This window comes from Bos indicus x Bos taurus, chromosome 5, assembly GCF_003369695.1.
Source record: "Bos indicus x Bos taurus breed Angus x Brahman F1 hybrid chromosome 5, Bos_hybrid_MaternalHap_v2.0, whole genome shotgun sequence".
Taxonomy (NCBI): Eukaryota; Metazoa; Chordata; class Mammalia; order Artiodactyla; family Bovidae; genus Bos; species Bos indicus x Bos taurus.
Genome location: NC_040080.1, coordinates 119806412 through 119822183, shown reverse-complemented (window position 1 = coordinate 119822183; position 15772 = coordinate 119806412). Strand labels below are relative to the sequence as shown.

The 15772-nt window shown below is 38.1% G+C and overlaps 1 protein-coding gene and 1 pseudogene across 8 annotated transcripts in view; both read right to left on the bottom strand.

Annotated features, from left to right (window-relative positions):
- LOC113893368 (ankyrin repeat domain-containing protein 26-like) overlaps positions 1 to 10740 on the bottom strand; it is a 49513-nt gene extending 38773 nt beyond the window's left edge. For 4 of the 7 annotated variants that reach the window (XM_027543370.1, XM_027543371.1, XM_027543373.1 and 1 more), the window contains exons 1-3: positions 8392 to 10740; positions 6297 to 6408; positions 5961 to 6134 (exon numbers count right to left, since the gene is read on the bottom strand). The gene's annotated coding sequence lies outside the window, so the exon portion shown is untranslated. Of the gene's footprint in view, positions 1 to 1174; positions 1274 to 5960; positions 6135 to 6296; positions 6409 to 8391 lie in introns of all 7 variants that reach the window. The other 3 variants (XM_027543366.1, XM_027543367.1, XM_027543368.1) reach the window with 3 other exon arrangements.
- Positions 10741 to 11755: 1015 nt separating this feature from the next.
- Positions 11756 to 15772, bottom strand: part of LOC113893366 — a 113252-nt pseudogene continuing 109235 nt past the window's right edge. Inside the window, exons 9-11 of the transcript XR_003511299.1 lie at positions 13088 to 13133; positions 12675 to 12832; positions 11756 to 11976 (exon numbers count right to left, since the gene is read on the bottom strand). The product of XR_003511299.1 is annotated as a frizzled-3-like (transcript). The remainder of the gene's footprint in view (positions 11977 to 12674; positions 12833 to 13087; positions 13134 to 15772) is intronic.

The following is a 15772-nucleotide window of genomic DNA, read 5'->3' as shown; positions in this document are numbered from 1 at the left end:
TATGCTGCAACTAAGAGTTCCCACAAGTAGGACCCCACATAGCCAAATAAATAAATGTTTTTTAAAAATAATAACAAAGTCCTTGATGGACAAGAAATGATGCTGAGGTCACTTACCTGAGGCAGATGACTATTTAAGGGATAAATTCCCCATTTCCTCCTTAGTCTCATATATTAGACTTCAAAGTCAGCTAGAGGTTGGGTTAAGGAAAGGCTACTTGCAGGTTTAAATCAAAAATATTGATAATAATGGGAATAAAAATAGTCATGGTGGCAGTTAATGATGCAGACAAGCATGTGCTAGGCGCTAAAAATGAAATACTATATATCCAATCTTTCTTACACACAGGCACCTTTGAAAGATACATTACTATTTGCCTTTTGTATCAGGAAACGTATTTGCTGATGATAACCCTAATTGGTAGGAAACCTAGGAATTGAACCTAGCCTGAATCTAAAGCCCATCATTTTCATCTGTATCATTCACCTCTGACTTGTCTTTGTTAAAGCAACTGTTTATCCGACCAAAGCTATCTTTCTTGCTTCTACCTGTATTAAAAATGAAAATAGCAAAATGTACTAAAATGAGGAAGGATAAAAACTGATGAGCCCACAGGATCTGGTGACAGTAAGTAATAATCACCTTTTTGTGGCTGTTGTTATTTAGTTGCTATGTTGTATCTGACTCTTTTGCAACCTAATAACATCAGCATACTTCAAACAAAGTAATTTAAAACAAGGAGTTATCCAAAAGACAAAGTCAAGTTTTTTAGGTTTACTATGCATCTTATAAAAATATATACATACAAAGTAGAGGTTAAAGAATTCTTTTAAAAGAATTAAGCAACTCGATACTGTCATGAGGTAAACTCAAAAGCAGAATCCATAGTTCACAAAGCTAATAAAACTAATTTGAAATCCCTCACCTATTACAAGATCAACCAACCAAACAAAAAGAGGTTGCATATGACATCAGCCAATATTATTAAGGAATATGAATCCTGCTATACATTCCTGCTATATATTGTTCATGATTCCCAGTCAGAATTGATTTTCTACCTAAGTCATGATGTGTTGATCATAAATGAATCCTCTTATTCATTTAATCTTGATATTAGCATCCTAGAACAGCACTAAGGGTTTTAAAAAGAAAAAGAACAACGGCACATTTTCACCTTATCAACTGCATGTATATTTGCTTTTTTCTTTATTTAAAACTCCACCATTTGCCCTCTCCTTTCACATATCACAAGTAAGAGTGGTGTCAGGTCATCCTGTAAAACAGGGAGAACCATTTCTAATGTACACAGTTAACCTATTTCTAAACTGAAATTAAAATCGTGCAATAGATTCTCTGAACTTAAAAATATAAGTCAGAAAGTAAATGAAAGACAGCCCCCTCCTCATTACCCTGTTCATCTTCTCTCTCTTTAATATGCTCCTCCTCTGGGCCTTCCCTAATGGTCCAGTGGCTAAGTGTCAAGCTCCCAATGCAGGGGGTGCGGGTATCATGTAGCTACTATATCAACTGCATATTTTAGGGACAATGCTGAGGCAGAAATATAGAATACTATCTGTAGCTTGCATAACCTATCTAAGGATGACCATGAGTAAACTCAAAAGGTTTACAGACATTCCAGTGGGAATATTATTCTCTACATCTCTACATGAACATGCAAAAGAGAAACTTCTTTCTTTTTCAAAAAGTCAACTCTGGGAACCCTGTTTTACTGCTTTCTCAGGAATGTCTCCTGGAATTTAATCTTACTCATTTTCTCTCCCTTGCTTGCTCTTTCCACCACCCTCCCTTAAGTTAAGACATTCTGGCTGAGAGGTCAGCATTAGATAGATGCTAACTGCATGCAGAATGAGCACCCTCCCCACCTTATCTTCAAAGACCCTTCTTGATGACTTTCACATTCTGGCTGAGAGGTCAGCATTTCAGTTCAGTTCAGTTCAGTCGCTCAGTCATGTCCGACTCTTTGCAACCCCATGAATCACAGCACGCCACACCTCCCTGTCCATCACCAACTCCCTGAGTTCACTCAGATTCACGTCCATCGAGTCAGTGATGCCATCCAGCCATCTCATCTTCTGTCATCCCATTCTCCTCCTGCCCCCAATCCCTCCCAGCATCAACTAGATGCTAACTGCAAGCAGAATGAGCACCCTCCCCACCTTATCTTCAAAGACCCTTCTTGATGACTCTCATGTGATTACCTCCAGACCACCAGAAGGAAGCTTCTAAAATCCTAGAGTTCTGGTGTCTGTCTTGCTTTACTGCTCTTAGTTAAAGATTGCAACATAAAATTACCAATAAATATATGCTCAACATTTTCTGGGGGAGTTGTTCTTCCACCAGCTCTCCCTGCACTGTCTCTTATAATCTTGTGTGTTTGTGAGAGTTATTCAATGTGAAACCATCACAACCAACTTAAAAATTCTAATTTGAAAAATTCAATCCCATTCTCAAGAGATTTTTTAAAATATGAAATCAATTATAAATTAATTAGACTGTCTTTAAAAACCTTCAAATATTTATCAAAATAAACTATCAATCAAAAATTGGAAACTCAAATGCTTATGGTTGGAAAGCTGATGACCTGAGTAAGTGAAAAAGCGAGGTGAGAATGGTAACCCCCCAAACACATGTCTCACACAGAAGGGGTGGCCTCTGCACGTAGACCAAACAGTAGAATGGGCTCAAGGGGGTCCATTTTTGGTCCTTGGAGAAGCCTGAACTTCTGCATGAGCCTCCTAAATTTGAAATGTTGACTCAATGTATGGAGGTAAACTAAACACATCCAAGGGCCATGTTTAGTTTATGGCCCACTTTGGGTTTTATGCTTGCTGTTTCCAAACAGGTGGGTATAAAGCAAATATTTGTATGTGAAACCTTTCCTTTCTTTAGTATCATATGTTTCACAAAAAAAGTGGGTCCCAATATGTAATAAATATGGCTATTAAGACTCATAATTCAATTAAACATAAATTCTTTTAAAAAGACTCATAATTCACAGTCAAGAATGTTTCCACTGCCTGTTGAAACTACAATCTATCTCTAGAATTCTTCTAGATTGTTAATAAAATAGATCATGAGTTTCCAAGCCTGCTTAAAATAAATGCTTAAAACAATTGCCCTCTATACTGTTACTAACTTCACAGGTTTTAAAGCTCTCATCTGCTTATGCCAGGGATCAGCAATTCTAACAGACACACTGCAAGAGTCTGTCCTGCCGCTGACACCAAAAAAGGCTCATGGGTTACTATTACTGCAGTCAGGAAAACCCTGTTGGTAACAAACATCTGTTGACCTAATGACCTGGATGATAAGTGAAGGTGCAAGATCCTTAAAGGGTCAGACTCTACAGACGAAGTGACTTCGCCATGAGCAAATCGCTAAAAACTCTTGGAGTGTCACTGAATGATGAGTGGTTGGAAGGAAAAGGAGTTATCGTTCAAGCCCATAGATATTGCCAAAGATACTCCTTTTAATGTCTCAAACACAGGGGCAGAGAAAAAGTCAGGCTAATATTGTTGGAAAGGAGGGAGCTAATGGAAGTAGCTAGCACTGATCAAACTCCAACGCTTCAGGACACTACTTTCTTTTGGGAAGGGTGAATTTAGAAATTACATGTATTCACTCCATAGTTATTCATCAAGGATTGGATCAGAATCTCAAGGGAATAGTTCTAAATACATACGTCCAAGCGTTCCTCGATTTACTCAGTCAAAATCTACAGCGAACAGCCTAGGCTTATACATTTTTAAAATAAGTTTTCCCAAATAATTGTGGTTCACCAGCAGAATATAGCTGAGAATTAGTGCAGCAACCACTCCACTCTCATCTCTTACTCACATGGCCAATTCCTTCTCTTTACATGAAGGTTTGAATAAAAAAGAAAAGTGTAAGAGGCAAGAGTTATCAAAACTGCAATTTTTAAAATTTTCCTGGGTAAACAGTGGTAGAACAGGGACTAGTAAACCCAAAAGGCAACCTGATCTCATTATTTATAAACCCCTTACTTCCTTCCCATCAAGACATTCTAGATGGGAGAGCAGAGTCTAGACTCTTATCTAAGTGGATGGTTCTGCCAGAAAAGGATAATATCAGGTAGTTATTTGCTCTTGTCTCTTAATTCCCACTTAATCACCACCTGTTCACTGTCAGTCTGTTTTGATCAGAGTCTTCTTAAAACTGGCACCTAGGCAAGTCTACAATTCACTCACATACTTTTTCAAAATAACAACTATTATCCCTGAAAACTGAAAAGCATATCAGAAATATATAAACTGAAGGGAATAAAAAGCCCAAGCCAAAATCTTGGGACTTCCATGGTGGTCCCGTGGCTGGGTCTCAGTGCTCCCAGGAAAGAGGGCCTGGGTTCGACCCCAGGTCAGGAAACTAGATCCTACATGCTGAAACAAAGCCCAGCTCAGCCAAATAAATAAATATTAAAATAAATAAATCCTCTTCTTGGCATTTCCCAACTTCCAAAATTCCAGCTTGACTTGCACTTTTCACTTGCTTGCTCCTTTTCCTTTCCTTTTACCCTCTTAAGACTTGGGCGATGAGAGAGAAACTGTGTTTATATAAACCATTTTTCATAAAATGGGAATTTGTGAACAGCAGCAAGATTTCTAATATGTTATAAAATGCTTTCGTTATGTTTGAATTTTAAGACAAAGTCTACTGAGGCAAATTTTTCTTTACTGTGTTATTTTAGACTGATTACAAAAAAAAAAAAAAAAAAACCCTTAAGTGGGGGAAAAATATTTGGAAAATGTTTTACCTTTAACAAGTGCAGTGTTATCATGAATACCAGCCATAAATGCATAAAGGAATGCTTTACTCTCTAATGCTTGAGAAATATCATGATTTAAAGCAAAATCTTAGACAATTTGGTTCCTTCAAAATACTTTCACTCAGGGAAGGCTGGAGCTTCTAAAGAAGGAAAACTGAGCCCACCTGTGAGAGTGGAGGGAGTTCCTGGCGGGGCTGCAGCTGCAGGACGTCACGTGTGTAAACAGCAGGAAGGGCGGCTTCGCCATCACCAGCTCCACATGCACAGCTGCAACCCCACCGACCAGCTCCCCAGGGCTGAGCGCGGGAGACCCCCAGATGTACATCGCAGAACAAGCGGTCACCAGCACAAGTGAACACCCTTGCTGGGAGTCAAACATGACCTGACCCTCTTGGCTGGATCTCAGAACTGGGGTCCTGGAGGGCTCAGGGCTCCAGGCCTGCTACCTTCCAGGCCCACTTGCACTCACACAGCTCCCCCTCATGGGCACTGGGTCTCCCTCCTCCTCCCACCTACCCCCAGGGGCACCTATTCCCTGAGCCCCTGGACGCAGCCACTCCTCACATCACTTCACTGCCCCCAGGCCTTCATCATTTGTGGGCTCTGAGCCTACCACACACTCCTGGGCACGTTCTGATGGGAAATCTTCCTTCTGGGGTAGATGGCTGGCTGGGAGACAGAGCTTTGCCCTCTCTATGGGCGAAAACATTTTTACCCACCCCCTGCAGTGGCTTTCGGAGAAGGCAATGGCACCCCACTCCAGTACTCTTGCCTGGAAAATCCCATGGATGGAGGAGCCTGGAAGGCTGCAGTCCATGGGGGCGCTGAGGGTCGGACACAACTGAGCGACTTCCCTTTCACTTTTCACTTTCATGCATTGGAGAAGGAAATGGCACCCCACTCCAGTACTCTTGCCTGGAGAATCCCAGGGACGGTGGAGCCTGGTGGGCTGCCATCTATGGGGTCGCACAGAGTCGGACACGACTGAAGTGACTTAGCAGTAGCAGTAGCAGCAGTGGCTTTGGAGTTGTTTCCATGGTAACAGGGCTTGATGGACACTATTCAGTTTACCTATTTACATAGTTAGAAATAAAACACTTCTAGTTTAAAAAAATGGTTTGCAAATATTTTGTAAATAAAGTTAGTTGAGATATACCTTGTTCCTGGCTTCTATATTGGTGTCGCAGGAAAGCAGCTTTGCTGTGAGTGATACATTCTGGCAAAAGACAGCCTAGTGGAGAGCGGTGTTCCCACAGATGTCCATGACATTTGGGTCAGCACCATGCTCCAGCAGAAGAGTTGCACACTCCTCTTCTTGGCATTCTATGGCCTGTCAGTGTTGTGCCAAGAAACAGAGTGTAAATTCTAGGAATTCAAGGTAAACAGTCCACAAGCTTCACCCGTTTGCTATATCTAAATGATATGAATTCACTTTTAGTCTTAGTAGTTAAATCACATCCACCTCGTGTGGACACAGTTTGCTGCCCCATACCCTCATCAGTGCTGTCCTGTTTTCATTGTCACAGAGGTTAAGCAGGCATTTTCTCTCCAGGAGCAGAGTGATCGCTGAATGGCCATTGGCACAGGCCAAGTGGAGGGCAGTCCTATGAAAGCAAGAGGAGTTTTCAGGAAACTGTAGTGTTACTGTTTCAAAACAATTGTTCCTGTGATTGAAAACATTCACCACTGAATGGCCATTGGCACAGGCCAAGTGGAGGGTAGTCCTATGAAAGCAAGAGGAGTTTTCAGGAAACTGTAGTGTTACTGTTTCAAAACAATTGTTCCTGTGATTGAAAACATTCAATAGCATGCTATTCCTATGGCTCTAAAACAAATATTTTGTTTCCTTCTGGAGAAAGAACATTATATATTAGCATTAGCTCTTAACACAGTAATGAAAGGACAATTTACTTGAATAGAATGACCATGACCTTGAGATTCAGCTCAACTTGGGTTTGAATTTTACTTTCACTCTGTCACTTAGCTGTCGCTCAGCCTGTGCCTCAATTTCCTCATCAGCAAAATGGAGAAAGAGAAGTAGTTCTCTCACAAGACAGCTCTGTGATGCTTAAATGAGATCCATGCAGAGTTTAGAACCATTCTTGGCACAAGTAACAGCTCAGTAACTGTTAGGTAATATAATCATACTTATTACTATTACTACTATTTTACAAGGACAACATCTCAATGAAGTCAAAGGATATCATACCTCCTTTGCAGATACATTTTGAGGATTACAGACAACACCGTACTTCAATGATTCTAGTACGCTCATTTTCTGACATTTTAACATCTCTGACATCGGAATGAAATTTATAATTCACAATGTCTGTACAACTATAATTGGTAGCATTTTTGTTTGCTCATTTCTCATTTTTCCTATTGATCTAATTAGCATAAGGTCTTTTTGTCTAAAGTTGCTTCTTTTTAATTAAAATATAGATGATGCATATTACATATTATTACATATTACAGGCACACAGCATAGTGATTCAAAATTTTTACAGGTCATACTCCATTTAAAGTTATTATACGATATTTGCTATATTCCCCATGTTGTACAATACATCCCAGTAGCTGGCAGGATTTTAGTTCCCCCACCAGGTATTGAACCCTGGGCCCACAGCAGTGAGTCTTAACCACTGGACGACCAAGGAACTCCCTAGATTCCCTTGACTTCTAAAAAGGCTCAAAGTTGTCAGAAAATATCAATTCTCAAAGAAAATTCTAAAAAAAAAATTGGAAGTGAGAAATCATTTTTATCTGTGCCACATTCCTATTAGTGCCAAAAAGACAAGCCCTGTCTGATAATCTGACTTGACTATTGACAGCTTGATCTACAGAGAGTTTTAAATTTTTTGTGTTGTTAAAATGTTAAATCCACATCCAGATTTCTTTTCTTTTTTTCTTTTTTGTGTGTGTGTCTAAATCCAGGAAACTCCAGAATTCTTACTTTTGAAATCATTCTTAGAAAGGTCTTTGGGGTGGGAGGGAGGCTCACAAGGAAGGCGATATATGTATACTTACAACTGATTTATGATGTTATACAGCAGAAAACAACACAACATTGTTTTTTAAAGCAATTAATCTTCAATTAAAACAAAATTAAGGTTAAGAAACAGTAGAAATAGAAAAAACAGAAGGTCTCTGTCAGCAGATAAAAAATGTATAAATAGGAATCTGAGTTTTATTCTGGTACTTTTCTCACTGTGCCTATTTGAAATGTTTGATCCATACTCTATCTGAGACTTTTTGGTGAGATAAAAATTGAGTTACTTTTCTCTTTTACCAGGTTATTTCTCCACCATCTACACACAGTTTATCATTTCTAACAGAAAAGGTCATCATTTTCAAGTTCTAAAGTTTTATATACATTTGGGTGTTTGGGCATTCTGTTCCATTCATTTCTCTATCTTTTGTTAGTAAATAAACACTTTGTGGGCACATATAGCACATTTTGATATCAAGAAGGGCAAATCTTCCTCTACGATACAAAACTTTTAATTTCATCACAACAATTAAAGACAGCGTATGTAACCCAAAATCTTTAAAACCATGAAATGTTGATTTGGTTTAAATATACATACCATACATCCTAGGAAAATGTCTTCCTATTCAAGAACACAGCCAACTTCCTACTTCAAAGCTGTCTTCTAAGGTCCTTCAGCAAAGAACACATATACCTAAGTGTACACTGATATAAAATGGATATTGAATTGTAGCTGAAGAATTTTTAATCCAGAAGTTGATTTGGCATGGGAATTATTTTGCTCACTATGCAGTTTTCTGTAATATATAACCTTATGGTATAAAAAATGTATACATTAAAAATAAGATATTGACAACATCAGAAATCTGTCCACTGCCATGATCCACAATTGGTGATCCATGAAGAAATGCTTTCATAAATCACATGAGAAAATTTTTGAAAGCCAGAAGGTTCAGAAGATTTCTTGAAGGCTATATAACTTGAGAGCTTTTACTAATGAGTACATCATACTAAACCATGCAAATAAAAAGTAGGAGGAAGAAAGGAAAAACAGATGCTATTCATGTTTCATTTCATTTTTGTGATTACTGACATTCAGTTAAATGACTTCAAAACTATCAGTAAAGCTCTGTAAGGGGAATTATAAGTGGGTCCAAAACCAACTAAGGCTTTTTGCTGCCTATAAAGTCTGTGGGGTGCTGGATCCCAGGAAGGTATCCAGGAGCCTTGGAGGGGAAACTCACAGGAGGGATTTCTGCCAGGCCCTTCCACCCAGCTTACCTGTTCATCTTGTCCCTGTCGTTCAGGCCATTTTTTCCAAACAACAGAACAAGCTGCACTTTGGCTACATTGCCCACAATGGCAGCTTTGTGAATCTTTCTGAGGTCTTTGTCTCGGATGCGGTACCCGGGCTGGAATTGATTCCATGACCACTGTCTCTCACTGAGTTGATGGAGGAGCCAAAGGGTGACACACCCTTCTTACTCCCGAAGCCAAAAATCTTTTTCATCGCAGAACCTACGGACTCCAAACACACCTCACCTCTCGCTCGGCTCTTCACAGTCCCCTAAACCCAACAAGAGCACTACAGGTAAGCCAGAGCTGTCCGGTCACAACCTCCCAGCTGGGAAGCTCAACGGTTTGGAATCTTTCATCCCAGAATGATCATTGCTAAGCAACACCTCTAAACACATTGCCCATGCGCACAGAGGCCTGGCGTGCCAGCCCAGTGCTCATATGCAAGAACTGTAAGTTCATTTCCTGAAAGAAACAAACCATATCAATAAACCCTTACCTAAACTAAGAAGGAAAGAGAGGAAACTGAAATACAGAAATGAAAGTGACATTAAAACTTTGTAACTGTCAAAATAACTATAGTATCCAAAGCAATCTAGAGATTCAGTGCAATTTCTATCAAATTACCAATGGCATTTTTCACACAACTAGAACAAAAATTTTTACAGTGTGTATGGAAACAAAAGACCCCAAATAGACAAAGCAATCTTGAGAAAGAAAAGTAAGAGCCGACAGAATTAGGTACCCTGACTGCAGACTACTCTGCAAGCTTCAGTAATCAAAACACAGTACTAGCACAAAAACAGAAATATATTGAATGATCACTGGAACAAGACAGAAAGTCCAGAGAAAAACCTACGTACTTGTGGTCAATTAATCTAGGATAAAGGAGGCAAGACTATACAAAGGAAAAAAGACAGCCCCTTCAATAAGTGGTGCTGAGAAAACTCAACAGCTACATGTATAAGAAGGAAATTAGAACTCAAAATGGATTAAGCACCTAAATATAAGACAGGTCCTGTAAAACTCAGAGGACAATATGGGCAGAACACACTCTGACATAAATTACAGCAGGATCTTTTTTCATCCACCTCTTAGAGTAATGAAAATAAAAACAGAAATCAGCAAATGGGATATAATTAAACTTAAAAGCTTTTGCACAGTGCAGGAAATCGTAAACAAGACAGATGACAACCCACAGAATATTTGCAAATGATGCAATTGACAAGGGATTAATCTCCAACATATTCAAATAGCTCAAAGAGCTCAATATCAAAAAACAAACAACCTGATCAAAAAATGAGTATAAGATCTAAATACACATTTCTGTAAGGAACACCTACAGATAACCAAAAAGAACATGAAGGATGCTCAGAAAGGATGCTTTGCATCACTAATTATTATAGAAATGCACAAATACTACAATAAGGTATCATTTCACTCCAATCAGAATAGCCACCATCGAAAAATATACAAACAATAAATGCTGGAGAGAGTGTGGAGAAAAGGAATCCTTCTACACTGATTATGGAATGCAACTAGGTACACCCACTGTAGAAAACTCTATAAAGGTTGCTATAAAAACTAAATATAGAGTTGCCATATGATTCAGCAATCTCAGTCCTGGGCATATATCTGGAGAAAACCATGATTCAAAAAGGTACATGCACCCAATGTTCACTGCAGAACTATTTACAATAGCCAAGACATTGAAGCAACCTAAGTGTCCATCAACAGAAGAATGGATAAAGATGTGGTACACACACACACACACACACACAAGGAAAATGGAATATTACTTGGCCATAAAAAGAAATAATAATGCCATTTGCAAAAACGCAGATGGATCTTGAAATTACAATACTAAGTGAAGTAACTCAGACAGAGAAAAACAAGTATCACATCACTTACATGTGGAATTTAATAAAAAATAAACTTATTACACAACAGAAACCAACTCAAAAGATCTCAAAATCAAATTATGGTTATGAAAGGGGAAGCATGAGTGGAAGGACAAATTAGGAGACTGGGGTTAACATATATACACTATTTTCTAGTAGTCATGTATGGATATGAGATTTGTACAATAAAGAAGGCTGACTGCCAAAGAATTAAGGCTTTTGAACTGTGGTGTTGGGAGTAGACTCTCAAGAGTCCTTGGACTGGAAGGAGATTAAACCATTTAATCCTAAAAGAAATCAATCCTGAATATTCATTGGAAGGACTAATGTTGAGGCTGAAGCTTCAATACTTCAGCCACTTGATGTGAAGAGCTGACTCATCAGAAAAGACCCTTATGCTGGGAAAGATGGAAGGCAGGAGGAGAAAGGGGACCACAGAGGACGAGAGGGTTGGATAGCATCACCAACTCAATGGGCATGAATTTGAGCTAACACCACAAGATAGTGGAGGACGGAGGAAGCTGGCAGGCTGCAGTCCATTGGTCACAGAGTCGGACACCACTGAGTGACTAACACTTTCACTTTGAATATGGAAAACTTAACAGCGCTGGTTTTTAAATCGCTTAAGTTAGCTGCAGAGAAAATACTTAGTATCAAAAGTACTTAGATACTACTGTTTAAAAGTAGTATTACTACTACTTAAAAGCAGTACTTTCAAAATACCATATAAATTTTCATCATACACACAAAAATATTTCCCTTTAATAAAGATTTTCTCATCATGTTTAATGAGAAACAACTAAAATGTCATGAAAACAGTCCAGAAGGGAAATTTTTACTATTTATCTTTCAGGTCATATATTTTTTCTTCAAAATCTGTACATATTCTTGTGATGTTTTCAAAAGCAGGTCCTGAGACAGATTTGACCCATCTGTAGCTCCTAGAGGAGACAATCCACAGGACTCAGATTCAAATTCAGCAGCAGCTGGAAAGAAAAAGGATTACATTCTTTATCTAAAATACTTAAACAAACAAACAAAAAAAAACCTTGAGATATTTCTAAGTGCTCTGAAAAATGAAACATATCTATAAATGACAGAAAACAAAATACAAGATTAAAATTACAAAATCAGCCCACAGTCCCACATGTGGCTGAGTATCAGAGCTTCTGGCTTTCTCATTCTTCATTCATTTACTCAATAACTATCTGCTAAGGTGCTGTGACAAACACTGGAATTACAAGATGAAGGTGACCCCAGTCACCCTGAGAAATGATAATGCCACAAACTGTAAAAATAGATCAACAGACAATTTCCATATGGAGTCATAAATACTAAGACAGGTATACAAGATGGCACAAGGAACACTCAGAAGGGACAGCTGGCTTTGTGTCAATACTGCCAGCTTTTTGGTGGAGGTGCTATGGAAGTAGCTACCTGAAGGACAGGAAAAAGTACAAGAGTCAGAGGGGAGAAGCATGTACAAAGACCAGAGGTGAGGAAACGAATCTGTGGGATCCTACACAGTCTGGCTGGTTAGATGCACAGCTAAGGGGCAGAGTAAGGTGGTGAAGAGATAAGGCCAACTACTTTGGAAGGTTGATGCAGGTGTTTGGAGCTTTTCCTGAGGGAAAGAAATAAACTAGTGATAAAGTCAATGACACAGAAATTATAAAGCACCCACCAAGTGACAGCTACGCAAACATGACTGCTTGAGTCTGGGTGTTCTAGCCTTAACGACTACCAGACACTTGAGACGTTGATGAACTCCATGCTTTCTGAGAATGGTGTCAGGGTGCAGATGGACAGTTCCACAGCGATGGCAGTAGTACAGAAAGGATACTGCCAGAAATAAATAGAAATACATAGACCTTTTGAGATTTTTTTTAAACTATGGAACATGATGAATAAATGAGGAAGAATAACATTTTTCACTATAACTGCTCAGGCTTTCACATTTTTCATTAGCTATATATAAGAAAAAAATTTTTAACAGAGCATCTGTTATCCAAACAATGGAAATAGATACCATTTATTGTTTATAGTGTATTTCAGAAATCAATATCTAAATTTAATTCATACATTTTGGCAACATACCTTCTCTTAGTTCTCTAGTTATACTCCCGTCCAACTACTGCCGCATCTGAAATAAGTCAAATATTATTTATCTTTAAGTTAAGCAAGAGATATTATCATAGGAATGTTATACAGCTTACTAAATGTGACATTTAAATAATACTTTTAGAGACTAGACCTAACTTGAAGATTACTTAAGTAGAAAAATAATCACATAAATAAAAGAAAATGCATTCCTACTTATTCCGCTTATAAATAACAGAGAACATGTATATGGAACATTAATCTGATAAAAAGTACAATAAATATCAGTCTATCAAGTACACATAATTTCAAACAATTAGAGAATGACCCACGATCCTAGGAATGACCCACATGATTACTATCTTCTCCCCCTAACAGCTCCTGCCCTAAATACATACTTCTGAGACCTTTGATTTCTAGGTGTGGATCCTGTTCAAATGGAGGAAGTAGTTTGAGTTGAATGTTATTAAGGAGAACACATCAGCAATTTTCTTTAAACTTTTCTATTTAACAAAAACATAGAAAGGTGAGAAAATTATACACAATAAAACAATGTACCAGCAAGTTTTTATTCTAAAGGTGTTTAGTGAGAAGGATTAACACGTAACTGTTAGTTTCCAAACTATGTCCCATAGAAGGGGAAGGTCCCACAGGGGTCATTGCAGGGTTGAGGAACTGAGAAGTCAGAAGTGCAGGACCTCTGGCCACTCCTTTGGCTTAAAAGGCTTTATACTTGTCTCTGTTTTATATAATACGGTTCCACACAAAAGTTTTTTTTTGTTTTTTTTTTTTTTTAAGAAAGGTTGTTTTCTTTGGGAAAAAAAAACAAAACTTTTTTTAAGGTATGAGAGTCATGATTTAGGCAAAGTTCATAATTCTACAAAAGAAGTAAGAAAGCCAATGACTTTCTCACTGAGTCCAGAGTCCTATGCCAGCTACTTCCTCAGATTAAGAAAAAACACACAGATTTTGAACTACAACACAGAGACAATGAATATGTAAAACCTTCTTACATAGTTCAATAATGCTTGTGGCATGACATGACATAGTAGCTTTCTAACTAAATCATGTTTTAAAGGCAAGAACAAGAATAAATTATTGTCAAACTCCTATATGTAGCAGTCATTTGATATAGTTAATTTATAAAGCATACATTTTTTAAAAAACACACGACAGGGAACTTAAAGGAGAAAAGTTTCAAGGTGAGGACTTACACTCCTACCCTCCTTATGAGAGGTGAGGAGATTTACCTAACCGGTGAGTTTGGGAGAAGGAACTTCTCCCAAAGTGCTTGCTTGGTTCCAAATCTCTACTTTGAAAAGATGCATGTGCCCACAGCACCGTGAACTTGGGTGTGCAGTAGGCAGCCTATGTCTGGGACGGGGGTCAAGCATTTGCTTCCTCCTCTTTGGCCTGCATGGGGAAGTGTCTGACTTGGGATGAAGTGTTCAGAGGCCCGCTGTGACTGCACAGCTAAAGCACGTCCTCCAGTTTCACAGCTCTCAAGTACTAAGACCCAATGTAGATGCAGTGCTGTCAAAGAAACCTTAATTGCTCTCCTACGATGGCAAGAAGCCAAATGAGAAAACAGGTTGAGACTGCACTTAACAAGGGCTACTTTCCATTATCACAAACATCAGGAAAACACCATTAAAACTATAAACCTGTGTGCACTGACTGAAATGGATATTTTAATCACAATGATTGAACAGTGAAAACTGGTTGCAATTTAAAGACTCCCCATCATTGCTATCTTAAATACCCTTCATCCACGTGATGTCAAGATAAAGTGAGCTTCAATTATAATGTTTAAATGTTTGAATTAACTACAAATCTAGAAATATTCTACAAATGCTCAGTAAGATCGTTCTTTTAAATTTTAAATAAAAATGCTATAGGTAAAATAGCAATTAAAGAAAATGACAAAAAATGTCATTTTTGTAAGAAACGACAAAATGTAAGAAAATGACAAAAAATGTTAAGCTAAAACTATAAATTAATGTTTTGGTTTAGTATTGTAAGTTTATTTAATTCATAAAAAGGATTTATCTAGGATTCCTTTAAACAAAAAGCATCCATATGTGGTTAGTGTTTAGATGCCAGTGATTCACTTATGCTTAGAGGCAGAAAAACTTCGTTGGGTACAGCAGAGCTTGGAAATGATCATGAACCATTGCCAACTGAAATCAATTAGGAAGTGAAACATCTGAAAGAATACTTTGGATATTAGGCAATAATATTTCATTTCTAAAGTAGAATTTAAACTCAGCTTTTCAAGAAATTTAATAATTTAGCAAGTATCTCTTAAAATCAAGAATTCTGGGACCAAAAAATAATCAAATTTCTGTCTCCTTTATTAGCACGGCTAATTATGACTTTTACTTAGTGTGCATTAAGTCAAATAAACAACTCAGAAATTCACCAAATTAAAAACAAGGATCATTCATATTAGAAATCTGAAACCCAGTGAAAAAAAGATAATAGAACTAATCTCGGTCAAGTAAGTCTCCATGCTGTTATTCGAAGGGCATGGAATTGAGGTAGAGAAACCTACGTTTGCTCTTGGAGTAAGATTTCCATTGAGCACTAAAGGATTATTGAAAGTTCCAACACAAGGGGGCTCCAGGACTGGCCTTGTGCTAAGAGTGCTGAGTAAAGATTTGTTCTGCTCTTTCTCCACCT